Consider the following 11,906-nt stretch of genomic DNA (forward strand, 5'->3'; position numbering starts at 1 on the left):
GAGATGTCTGGCACCATTCCCTTAGACTACAGAATAAAACAGAGTAGCTCATTGTCACAACACTAATTTAAACATGGGGCGCCTGGGTGGCTCAGTCGGTTAAGCGACTGCCTTCGGCTCAGGTCATGATCCTGGAGTCCCAGGATCGAGTCCCGCATCGGATTCCCTGCTCAGCAGGGAGTCTGCTTCTCCCTCTAACCCTCTCTCCTCTCATGTGCTCTCTCTCTCTCTCTCATTCTCTCTCTCAAATAAATAAATAAAATCTTTAAAAAAAAAAAAACATGAAGTGCCCCCAAAGCTTAGATACACTAAGTTCTTTCCTTGCAGATTTTGACTAATGTAAGTCATAGTCATACCATATAAACGCTACGATGGTTGGGAAGTAAATAATCGTAGCTAAGGGAATATTTTAGCAATGTTTATAAGCACTGTCTCGCTTTGTAGAAGAGGCTGAGCTCAATGTTTTTAAATACTATTTCAGACCTGTCTTACAGCACACTCTGAACATACCAGAGCCTGAATCAATTAAAAAAAAAGATAGTTCTTTCAGTAACTTTAATATCAGAAACATATTATAATGTCTCTATTCCTAGAGATCTTTGATTATCTTCCTCAAAGGTCCTCCACCGATCATGATGGGCAGAGGTTAAAAGGCCAGCTGAGTCTATTCTAGTTGGCCACACAACAAGAAAATCCTGATACTTGATATGTTTCCAGATTGAGAAGACCAGAGATAAGAGGGAAATAGTACCATGTATGGAATAACAAGGGATTCGGAGTCAATTTGGGGATCCCACTTGGGTTTCTGACACTAAAATACTGTGACTCATATCGTCTCTGAGCTGCTGTCTAACCATCTAGAAATGTGATTAATAATATCTACATCATAGTTTAGAAGTTTAAGAGGGAGAATTCCATAAAGAGCCAGTGTGATGGCGCTCAAAAGCAGGTGCTCAGGAAGCCATAATTACTATTTGGGTCAATTTCTTTTCCAGAAGAAAGAACACATATTGAATCCATATTTCTTTTTTTTTAAAAGACTTTATTTGTCAGAGAGAGAGCACAGCGGGGGGAGTGGCAGAGGGAGAAGCAGCCTCCCTGTTTAGTTAGCAAGGACCCCGATGCGTGACTCGATCCCAGGACCCTGGGATCATGACCTGAGCCAAAGGCAGACGCTTAACTGGCTGAGCCACCCAGGTGCCCCCACCAAATTCTTCTTAAGCAAAAGGATACTTTCTCAGGATGACTTCACAGGACTTCACATGGTACAGAGCTCTGCACTTTGCCTCTAGGAGGTAGGAGATGAAGGAAACTGCAAACTCTCATGGTGGTCTCCCAAACACAATGACCTTCCTGGTGACAGGGAGACCCTTATGCACACAGAAGGGTGTGCTGTGACACTCGACTGTGGCTCACTGGCACAGAGAACCAAACCTGTTTCCCTGGCTGACGTCTCTGGGGAACAGATGCCCCATATTGTTAATGAGCCCCTGTCGCTGAGCTGTCCAGAGATGGCCATCCTCAGGGAGAATGATGATCAAGGACAATGCCAGAGGAGACCTCATCTGTCTCTTTTATCATTTCATATTTTTGATAGTGGACAAATAACTGCCTAGAAGTCCCCAGCTACCTTAGTCTCATCTGTGAATGACCCAGAGGTTTTACAAAACACTTAAGATTTTGTCCTCACAATTGCCCAAATACTTACATATAAATAGATAAGAGTACAATCAGTTCCTTAATTTTAAATGTAAATGTGTGAATAAATTCTTATTTTTTAAAAAAGATTTATTTATTTATTTTAGAGAGAGGAGAGAGAGCCCAAGCGGCGGGGGGGGGGAGGAAGAGGGAAAGAGAGTCTCAAACTGACTCTGCACCAGACCTAAGCAGGGCTCGATCGCATGACCCCGAGATCACGATCTCAGGTGAATCCAGGAGTGGGGACGCGTAACTGCCCAAACCACCCAGTCGACCCAATAAATTATTAGTTTAATTTCATTCATAACCAACTTCTATGGGATCACAAAGCTAATAATTAGGCATATTCTAATCTTTAACATGAATATAAAGGAGGGCAACCAAATTCTACCAAACTTCTAAAGTGGTGAAGGGTAACAAAAATCTCCAATTCTCTAAAACACTCTTCAGGTTATATCCACAGGTTTTAATGATGTACTCAAACAACTTTAAAAAGTTATCTCTTTTTAATAAAACATACATGGTTTACTTAAATTCAACTAGTCTTTGCATTTAAGTTCCAAATGGTTTTGCCTTTACCAGGATAGTTAGAATCATCACTACAGAAAAACGGAAGGAAGTTGTTGGGTGGTTGTAACCATTTCTCATAGATTGGTAAGTTCCACCTTCATTTATCATATTTAGCCTAAAGAGATTAACTACTTCCTGCCACAAACCTTACATTTGAATTTTCCGTTATTCCCAAACCAGTTAGATTCCATCCTGAGAATGAGAGGCAGAACTGGCAAAGACACTGGGCTCTGGGTGTCCTGAAGAGGCAGGGAATGACTGACCTGCTGTTAACACTTTGCATCCCAGGCCACACACCCTGCTGCTGCCTTACACGCTCAAATCGCTTTCATAATAGTGTGGCATTATCTAGTGATGCTGACCCACACTCACATTCCTAGATGCAATATTTTCTAGGGTAATGCTCAGTCACCTGGCCCAAGACACGCATATAAGAATGCTCCACAGCAGCGTTGTTAGCATTAACCCAAACCTGGAAAAATCCAAATGCCCATCAACAGTAAAATGGGTAAAGAGTGGCCTACTCATAGAAAAGAGTACTCTACAACAATATGAGTAAAACTACAGCCAAACAAATTGAAACAATATTTCTCATACAAAAGTGCTAAGGAAATGATGCAAATTACAAAGGACTAGATCCCACTATATAAGTTCAAACACAGGTCAAACCAACGGTTATTTATGAACGCACATATGGAGTTACAGTCAAAAATTATACTCACAACTAAAAATGATATCAAAACGCAGATTATAATAAAGTCACCATGAAAGGGCAGAGAAAGATATGGAGTTGGATAGAGGCCATTTGAGGTTCTATCCAGGTTCCTTTGATATACTGACCCTTCACTTTTTCATTATTCTTTATTTTTTTCAAGGAAATATACTTATTTAGATTTTCTTGGTCACACAAACATTGATATGTATATATCTAATGAACATTGTATTACGCATCATATCACTGTCATTTATGTGTCTATGACTGGGGAAAAAAAAACAGTACATTGGCCTTATATAGTCTTAGAAGCTAGTCCAGCTTAGGTCCTCAGTGAAAGCTTATTGAGTGAAATAACGGCACCACCAAATGATTGTCTAGTCCATATTTAAGTCTGTAATCTCTGATAAATCTACAAATCCCTTCATGATCTTGAATATTCACCATCGTGGTGTTACAGGATTTGTGTATCCTTAGTACCTGTGGTTCTTGGTCATGCCGATTCCAAGAATGAAGAGGTAGACCAGACCAAGAGTGGTGGGCAGCAAAGCAAAGTTTATTGAGCAAGAGTATAAAGCTCCCAGAGAGGGAGGAGGACCCAAGTGGGTTGCCCCCAGAGTTTCTCAGTTTAGGGGTTTTTATGAACTCTTTTGCAGAACTATCTTAAGCAATCGGTGTGCTGAGTCATGCAGATCAGGGTTGTGGTCATGTATCTGTCTACCTATTAGTTTAATGTCCACGTGCTGATGTGGGGTTTTTTGTTTGTTTGTTTGTTTTGCTGACATCTGGGGGCTTAGGTCTTAACTGCCCCTTGCCCGTGACATTGACAAATGTTTTTGTAGTTAATTGTCTTATTTTAGCACATTTTACAAGAGTCATTTCTACAAAGGCTGCAAAGCAGAATGTCAGTGTGGTCCTGTCTAAGCTGAAAAACAGGATGTCGGTGCTTTTTTTTTTTTAAGATTTTATTTATTTATTTGAGAGAGAGAGAATGATAGAGAGCACGAGAGGGAAGAGGGTCAGAGGGAGAAGCAGACTCCCCGCTGAGCAGGGAGCCCGATGCGGGACTCGATTCTGGGACTCCAGGATCATGACCTGAGCCGAAGGCAGTCACTTAACCAACTGAGCCACCCAGGCACCCTGTCGGTGCTATTTTATGTTAGCTGTCCTGACTCCATATTTTCTTGTTGGGGACTCTGACCCTGACTACCTAACTGTCCAACTAACTCCTAACAGTGGTTACATTTTAGTTTGTTAAGGGCCTTCTTTTTTTTTTTTTTAAGGTTTTATTTATTTATTTGACAAAGAGAGAGCAGGAGAGCACAAGCAGTGGGAGCAGCAGAGGGAGAGGGAGAGCAGGCCCCCCACCCAGCAGGGAGCCCAATGTGGGGCTCGATCCCAGGACTCTGGGATCATGACCTGAGCCAAAGGCAATTGCTTAACCAACTGAGCCACCCAGGTGCCCCTGTTAAAGGCCTTCTTGAAATGCACTGAACACTGAACTGAATACAGAATTCCCACCATGGTCTAACTACCAAAAAGTAAAAGGAGATTATATCCCTCGTATTTTTAAGTCTCCATTTTGACAGCACCCTAAGGAGCCATTGGATATATTAGATCTGACATTCACTGTTAATTCAAATCCAGCTCAATCTCAATAATTACTCTTAAATCTTTTTTTTTTTTCAAATTGCTTTAACCTCATTTATTATACAATTTTGGCTTCCAGAGAAACACTCATAATTGCAAATTTACTTATTTTTTTTCTTGGGCTTTATTTAATTTAAATTCAATTAACGTATAGTGTATTAGTAGTTTCAGAGGTAGAGGTCAGTGATTCATCAGTCTTATATAACACCGAGTGCTCATTCCATCCCATGCCCTCCTTAGTGTCCATCACCCAGTTACTCCAGCAACACTTAGTTTGTTTCCTATGATTAAGAGTCTCTTATGGTTTGTCTCCCTTTCTGATTTCATCTTGTTTTATTTTTCCCTCCCTTCCTCTATGCTTCTGTTTTGTTTCTTAAATTCCACATGAGTGAGATCATATGATAATCGTCTCTCTCAGACTTATTTTGCCTAGCATAATACCTTCTAGGATATCTTTCAATAGATGAATCCACAGGCAAATGGGGATGCAACCATGTGAAAGAAGCAGAGTATGCCTCTTTGGCACAAGGATTGATTTGGGCTGATTAATTTTAGGAAATAGCAGGGGTGCCTAGGTGACACAGTCAGTTAAGTATCTGACTCTTGGTTTCAGCTCAGGTCATGATCTCAGATCATGATCTCAGGTGATGATACCCGGGTTGTGGGATCAAGCCCCACATCAGGCTGTGCACTCAGTGCTGTCTGCTTGAGATTCTCTCTCCCTCTGCCCCTGCCCCCCACCTCTAAAATAAATAAATAAATCTTTTTAAAAAATTTAAGAAACAGCAGACACAGGAAAATCTCTGAAAACCTAGTAGAAGTTGCTGTTTGGTGAGCAAAGTTTACATTTATAAAGGAAAGCTCCATTTATAATGATGTCCCTCTCTGTACCAGGAACAGAATGACTAAAGAGCTCAAGACACTTTAATGGAAGGAGAAGGCACAGACTTAAATCTGCATAACCACCACACCCTCATTTACTGTGCCTGGCCTGATAACTTCCTATAACTGGCCTTCCCACCACCCAAAAGCTTTCTTTTGCCTTTAGCTGAAGATGGCATTTAGGGTGATGGCTTCAGGCATTTTGGGGAGTTATTTCATTTTCCTGAGCATCTCCCATGTATACAGGATGTATACATGCTATTAAAGTTTTTCTCCGGTTAATTTTTTTATTGCAGGAAGGGATCTCAGCCAGGAACCTAGAAGGGTAGAAAGAACACTGTTTTTCCTCCCTTATACATTCAGTGTACTATTCAGTAATAAAAGGAATGAACCATCACCCCAAAGACATGGATGAATCTTACATGTATTTTACTAAGTGAAAGAATCCAGTCTGAAGAGGCTAACACACTGTATGCCCCATTTATAAGACATTCCTGAAAAGGCAAAACTAGAAAGATTGTAAACAGGTCACGGAGTGGTGGGTTGGAAATATTCCATAGGATACTTTAATGATGGATATCCGTCATTGTGCACTTTTCCAAACCAATGAATTTTTACAACACATGAGTAAATCATAATCTATTCAAATTCAATTATTTAGGGTGTGGGAGTGTCACAGGATAGAATACAGAAAGTGGCAAACAATCTAACTGTAATGGAAATGTACGGAAAAATCACTACAGGTGGTGGGGCAATAAGTGGTGAACTGAGTAACTTTAGAAATGAATGTGATCTGTAGACTAAAGGCAAAATGAACCATACATAAACAGTGGAGTCTATTTGATAAAGTCCTTTCCCATGAGGGTAGTAGCTAATCATGCTGAAACAGCTATATAATCTGAAAGGAGGCAATGGATTAAATGACAGATGGTGGGGGCCAAGTTTCTCACTGTTGGAGAAGTTACAGATAAGCAAGTGGAAAAGGTTACAGTGTCCATGTGATATGTACCCAGCTGGAGACATCAGTATGAACTCATCTTTACTTTAATATGGATACTGACAGTTCCGCATAGAAGTTGTCAACCTTCAAAATAAAACAGCCAGTTATTTTACCAGTAACTTGAGTTTATTCAGGAAAAGTAAAGGAATTGCAATTTGGGACAAGCAAATTAAGGCAAACCAAACACAAGCCCAACAAGACAAAAGGAAGGTCACCTTTTATTAGATTTCAGTATGAACTTAGGGAGGGTGGGTTTTTTTTTTTAAGATTTATTTATTTGACAGAGAGAGAGAGAGAGAGAGAGAGCACAAGCAGGGGAAGCGGCAGGCAGAGGGAGAGGGAGAAGCAGGCTTCCCACTGAGCAGGGAGCCCGACGCAGGGCTCAATCCAAGGACCCTGAGATCATGACCTGAATCGAAGGCAGATGCTTAACGGACTGAGCCACCCAGGTGCCCCTAAGGAGGGTGGTTTTTAAATCTTATTTTAATTCCAGTATAATTAATACACAGTGTTATATTAGTTTCAGGTGTACAATATAGTGATTCAACAATTCTATACATTACTCAGCAATCATCATGATAAGTGTACTCTCAAAGGGAGGGTTGTTTTACACAACAGTTTACTGTAGAAGAATAACAGTTGAGGGCTGTGATGAGGGGTTGGCTGCAAGCTCTGGTAAGTGCTGGGGCAGACAAGGATCTTCCTTCTTTTCGTAAAAGCAAGAGATGAAATTCCGATGTGCAAAATGTCCTCCCTCATGAAGATTTCTTATCTTCCTTTCTTCCACTGGTTATTCAGGCTGCGAGTGCTACCGGCATCAAAACTCCCCCTCCCAACTACATGTCAATGGAGATCAATGGAGCAGAATAGAAAACCCACAAATGGACCCACAACAAAATGGTCAACTAATCTTCCACAAAGGAGGAAAGAATCTCCAATGGAAAAAAGACAGGGGCGCCTGGGTGGCTCAGTCAATTAAGCGTCTGCCTTCGGCTCAGGTCATGGTCCCAGGGTCCTGGGATCGAGCCCCGCATCGGGATCCCTGCTCCGCGAGAAGCCTGCTTCTCCCTCTCCCGCTCCCCCTGCTTGTGTTCCTGCTCTCTCTCTCTCTCTGTCAAATAAATAAATAAAATCTTAAAAAAAGAAAAAAGACAGTCTCTGCAACAAACGGTGCTGGGAAAACTTGGACAGTAACATGCAGAAGAATGAAACTGGACCACTTTCTTACACCACACACAAAAATAAACTCAAAATGGATGAAAAACCTCAATGTGAGACAGGAAACCATCAAAATCCTAGAGGAGAACACAGGCAGTAACCTCTTTGACATCAGCTACAGCAACTTCTTTCCATACATGTTCCTTCCCTCCGAGGCAAGGGAAACAAAAGCAAAAATAAGCTATTGGGACTTCATCAAAACAAAAAGCTTCTGCACAGCAAAAAGAACAATTGTCAAAACTAAAAGGCAACTTACAGAATGGGAGAAGATATTTGCAAATGATATATCTGATAAAGGCTTAGTATCCAAAACATAAAGAATTTATAAAACTCAACACCCAAAAAACAAATAATCCAATTTAAAAATGGGCAGAAGGGGCGCCTGGGTGGCTCAGTCGATTAAGCATCTGACTCTTGATCGCAGCTCAGGTCTTGATCTCAGGGTCATGAGTTCAAGTCCTGCATGGACCCTACTTTAAAAAGGTGGGAGGGGGGAGACATGAACAGACATTTCTCCAAAGAAGACATGTGGATGGCCAACAGACACAGGAAAAGGTGATCAACATTTCTCATCACCAGGGAAATGCAAATCAAGGCTACAAGATTATCACCTCACACCTGTCACAATGGCTAAAATCAACAAGAAAAAAACAACAGATGTTGGTGAGGATGTGGAGAAAGGGGAGCCCTCTTGCCCTGTTGGTGGGAAGGCAAACAGATGCAGTCACTGTGGAAAATAGTATGGAGGTTCCCCAAAAAGTTATAAATAGAACTATCTCACAATCCAGCAATTGTACTACTAGGTATTTACCCAAAGAATACAAAAATACTAATTCAAAGGGATATACCCACCCTGGTGTTTACAGCAGCCTTATCTATAATAGCCAAAGTATGGAAAGAGCCCAAGCCTCTACCGACTGATGAATGGATAAAGATGTGGTATATATACATACATATATTTATCAGCCATAAAAAATAATGAAATCTTGCCATTTGCAATGACATGGATGGAGCTAGAGAGTATTACACTAAAGTGAAATAAGGCAGTCGGAGAAAGACAAATACCATATGATTTCACTCATATGTGAAATTTAAGAAACAAAACAAATAAGCAAAGAGAAAAAAGAGAGAGGCAAACCAAGACACAGACTCTTAACTGTAGAAAACAAACTGATGGTTGCTTGAGGGGAAGTGGGTGGGGGATGGGTTGGATGGGTGATAGGGGACTGGGGAGTGCACTTGTGACGGGCACTAGGTATTGTATGGAAGCACTGAACCACTGGGTTGTACGCCTGAAACTAATATTACACTGTACGTTGACTAGCTGGAATTTAAATAAAAACCTTTCAAAAAAATACATGAGGCTTATTTTCATAAATATATTTTTATGCAGGTTGGAACACATGCATGTATTTCCTTGCATTGTGAGCTGAGCACTTTGAGCTCCCACACTGAAGTTTTGAATACCATTTTCTAATAAAAGGGGCCAGGGCTCTTTAAAGAAATAGTTGTTACTATTGATGAAATTTTGAAGTTTTGAGTTCCCAAGTGAACAGCTGAGAAAGAATTCTTGAGACTTTTTTGGTGCAAAAAGGTGTTTTTTATTATAGCACTGCAGGACCTGTGGGCAGAAAGAGCTGTGCCTGCAAGTGTGAGGGATCGCTGGTTACATATTTTAAGTTTTGTGGAGGGAGGGGAGGTAGAGATAACATAGGTTTCTAAGGAATTTTTGCTGAAAGCAGGGTCTTACAGGACCTTGAAGATTTAGCTATTGTCAAGATAAAGTTACTTTTAGTCTTTAATGAAATATAAACACAAAGGATTAAGACATCCCTGAACGCCTTGAGGTACATCACCCTCTGCATGTCTCAGGCATTTGTCAGTGGGCTGCAAGCTGTAGGGAGATTTAATTTCAATGACATTTTTCTTGCTTCTGCTCTCATCACTCATGACTGCAACAGTAAATACAGCAGTCAGGACAATCCTGAAGTATCAGAAAGTAAGAGAGCACCAATAATAAAAAATCTACAACAATGGGATATGTCAAAGGCAAACAGGAGCCAATGGAAACAGCTCTCAATAATCACAACAGAAATCAGCCGATCAACCAAACGCTGTAGTCCTAGAGTATAACCAAGGGCCTAAAATAACTACCCACTTGTCCACACTGATAAAAATAAATGATTACATATATTTTTTTAATGATTACACATGTCTGCTGAAGATTTCCAAATAATTCAGGTAGACACTCAGCCATCTACGACAGAGGTAAACCAGCCCCCTCTCCTCAAGTGTGGGCTCCGCAGAGTGACTTCCTCCTACGTTGGACACACAGTAAGGATGTGGGACAAGAGGAACTTCAGTGGGGAAACCTAACAAACCCTACCCCGGCCAGTGACCAGCGGTAACACCAACTGTAATAAGTTGCCTTGAGAGCAGAGGAAATGGGTGATTTCCTAGTAAAAATACACATGAACAAAACAGACCTGAAAATAAAGAAAATGGAAACTGACCAATTAGCATAGAAAAGCTTGCAGTGCTGCTTAAAATCTCCCGTTGGAAAATAACTCAGGGAGACAGTTAACTGAGCTTTAACAAATTCTGATTTTAATATCAAAGCTTGGTATATATTTCCATTTTTCATCTAATGTAGGATATGTCAATGTTTACAAACCAAACGTCATGTTATGTACCACTATAAATATGCCGCCATGTAAACTGAACTTCTCAACACAAGAAAACCATGACCGATGAGCTTACTTCCCTTAAAGCCAGAAAATTTTTAATAAATTTTATTTTGGGTACTCATAAATTTAAACTCACATGTATTCATCTATGTTTTCAAGTTGTCAGCATAGTTTTCCAACTGTGCTAACACTGAAACAACAAAAGGCCCTTCACAACACTCATGAGGGCAAGACCAGGATGGCTGGCCCTGCAGCCGCCACGGTCACAGTGTTTCTCCTTTCTCTGCGGGAGGCTCTGCCCGGAAACAACGCTCTTCTGGGACAAGTGCTACAGTGTGCCATGACAGCGAGCTGCCAAAGCTTTGATGCTACATCGTGCTGAACTACTACATGACAAAGTACAGATAAACCACTGAGAGAGTCAGAAGCAGATTATGCTCACTGCGGAAAACAAAATGTCTCTAGGAAAGCCACAGCAAATCTCCCTCCTGTGCACTTTTGTTGTTGAATTCTAAGAGTTCTTTATATATTCTGCAAACTGAACCCACATCACATGTATCATTTGCAAATATTTTCTCCCATTCTGTAGGTTATCTTTTTAGTTCTTTTTTTGATGTAGTGTATCTTTTTAGTTTCTTGATAGTGTCCTTTGATACTCATAAGTTTGTAATTTTGATGAAGTCCTATTTATTTTTTTCTGTTGTTACCTGTGCTTTTGATAATCATACCCGAGAAATGATTTCCTCTGGCTCAGCACCCAGACAGGCCTCCATTTCATCCTACCTTCAAAACGTCAGCACCTCCAAGCCCAGAACCATTTCATCCCAGCCCTCACTCTGTAGGTGACCCCAGCACCACCCAAACCCCGGCAGCCAGTGGCCAGACAGGATATGGTCTTCTGCCTGAGGCACCCAAGGGGTACACTGGAGACACCACGGTGCCTTCTCGGGCCAGCTGGGAGGCGATCACTGGCAGAGGCAGGGACACCATTATGGGTTGAACTATGTTCTACAGATTTCCGAGGTTGAAGTCCTAATCCCCCAATACCCTGAATGAGAACTGATATGGAAATACGGTCTTCAGAGGTGATAAGTCAAGATGAAGTCATTCAGATCATGATCATGTTGGTAGATTTTGCTGGTATTAACAAGAACCGGGCAGAGATACACACACGGGAAGAGTGCTGTGTGAAGACTGGAGCTCTGCGGTCCCAAACCAAGGAAGTACTGGAACCTGGAGAAAGCTCCCCTTGAGCCTTCAGGACCATGACATCACCCACATCACACTTCCAGCCTCTAGACCTGTGACACAGCAGATCTGTTATTCTAGGCCACGTAGCTTGACCTAAGAGATCAACAGAGGCACCCCCTGCCCTCTCCAGCAGTCTCCACACCATGGAGGGTGGGGGTGAAGGCAGGGCCCTTCACAGACCAAAGCCATTGCTGGGTGATCACTTCTGGCCCTGACTGTCTGGGAGGTCTGGCCACAC

Source organism: Callorhinus ursinus, unplaced genomic scaffold, assembly GCF_003265705.2.
Source record: "Callorhinus ursinus isolate GAN/ISIS: 27379988/994484 unplaced genomic scaffold, GSC_fseal_2.0 scaffold137, whole genome shotgun sequence".
Lineage (NCBI taxonomy): Eukaryota > Metazoa > Chordata > Mammalia > Carnivora > Otariidae > Callorhinus > Callorhinus ursinus.